We start from the raw sequence: 2,122 nt of genomic DNA, 5'->3' as shown, positions 1-2,122 counted from the left end.
TTGAGCTCTGATCATCCAGCCATTGAAGTCAGGTCAAGTGGGTATTATCTGCAAGTGTGGGTGCTCTTGTGCACGTGCTCTCTCTTCTTATCAGCTGCACGCTTCAGATGCATTTGTTTTTGAAAGATCTCAGTTTTCATTCCATCAATTCCTAGAACCTTGTTTATTGCCAATGTCTTCAGTGCAGTTTAGACTTCTTCCTTCAGTACTATCTGTTCTTGATCACATACTACTTCTTGAAATGGTTGAACATGTACCATTTCTTTTTGGTATAGTGACTCAGTGTATTCCTTCCATCTTCTTTTGATGCTTTTTGCATCATTTGGTATTTTGACCATAGAATCTTTAAATAATATTTCAACCTGAGGTTTGAAATTTTTCTTCAGTTCTTTAAATAATATTTCAACCTGAGGTTTGAAATTTTTCTTCAGCATTTCTTCAACTTGAGAAATGCTGAGCATGTTCTTCCCTTTTTGATTTTCTAACTCCAGGTCTTTGCATACTTCATTATACTAATTATCTTCTGGTCTTTGGCCATTAGTGCCTAATTAATCCAATCTGTTCCTGAGATGGTCTCTCAATTCAGATGGAATATATTCAAGATCATATTTTGGCTCTCATGAATTTATTTTTGTTTCTCTGTTTAATTCCTAGTAAAAAGTATTTATTGTATCAACTTAGTGAAGATAGGTGATCCAAGAGCAAGTGTTTGATAGTAGAATGCGGCAGAACATGAAGGTCTGCATTGGAAACACTAACAAAACTGAAATGCGAGCAACAATCTTTAACTGCTATAACATATCTGTTCAAATGACTTCCTTTCCTGGTTCACCGAGACTTCTGGAGTCTGACTCATGCCAACTGGCAACAGGCTCTGAGCTTCTCTAGTGACTGAGAGACGGCATACACTCCACCCAACCCCATTTTGCTACTGCTGCTGTGACGGCCTGGTTCTTATTTTTAGAGAGTGCGATTTCACAAATTACAAAACCGATCTGTCCTGCCACACACACCACCTAAAATGAACCTAGGTCACCATGGTAACAGCAAAGGCAGGTGGTGGGGAAGGGACTGATATCTTTTCACAACTATAAAAAAGCAGATGAAAAGTAGAAGTCCGAGAAAGCATCCCAACCAGCGTCAGATTACCCAATTAAGCAGGGTAAGCATGGGACGGGTTTACAGTTTCACGTCTTTGATGTGGTGAAATAATTCACTTCAGATTATTAAGTAAGCACAAGGAGAGCCCAGGCTTTCCTTGTGTATTGGGTAGGCTGCCCCTGTGTAGACAAGTACTGTCCAGTATGTTGTGGTGGTCAACTCCTTTAAGTCAGCTTCCCACACATGACGCCCTTATGTACAATGGAACAAAATCCTGGTGGCTTGTCGATCTGACCATTGCGATCCACAGGATTTTTAATTGGCTCCTTTTTGGAGGTATATTGCTAAGTTCTGTTCCAGATGCTGAGGATGCAGCCTGCCTTTGTGGGGCATCGCGCCACCTCCTGTGGTTTCAGGTTCAAATTGAAAGCCCAAGTATTAAGACTCATTGGGGCTGAGCCTAGCACTAAGTTTGCTCTATTGATAGAAACAGGTCAGATAAAACCACATGTAAAAGACTAAGAAAAAGAACCCATACTAAAGGGGAGTGGATTATTTGTTGGTTGCTAGGATGTGGGGGTGGGGTGAGGGGAGGGAGGGGAAGGTGGAGCGCAGGGCAGGGAATAGACACAGGATAGTTTGGGTGCTGGGGAGCGGGACAGTATACAAGAAGGGAGAGGGGAATGGAAGAACAAAGCAGATGAGAGAACAATTAGGCAGGTTTGCATGGGCTAAGTGGAACAGAGGTAACTAATGATGTATGCACAACCTTGGAAATACAGGGATTGAGACATGGTTGGAATGGGGAAAAGGGGGGAAGTAATGTTAAGATGCTTGGCTGTCTTTTGAATCTTGGTTTTCCTTGTATTATATTATAAAATAGACACTTGAGGGGGAGAGAAAGGAATAGCCAGAAATATCACCATAGAAAGCTTGTAAATCCATCTTCTGCCTATAACTGATTGGAATACCTAAAATGGGGCTACAACGTGCCCAGGGAAGGAGGCTTCCTGCAGAGCCT

This window comes from Chrysochloris asiatica, unplaced genomic scaffold, assembly GCF_000296735.1.
Source record: "Chrysochloris asiatica unplaced genomic scaffold, ChrAsi1.0 scaffold00052, whole genome shotgun sequence".
In the NCBI taxonomy this organism is placed as follows: Eukaryota; Metazoa; Chordata; class Mammalia; order Afrosoricida; family Chrysochloridae; genus Chrysochloris; species Chrysochloris asiatica.
Note: the sequence above shows the minus strand (reverse complement) of the source record.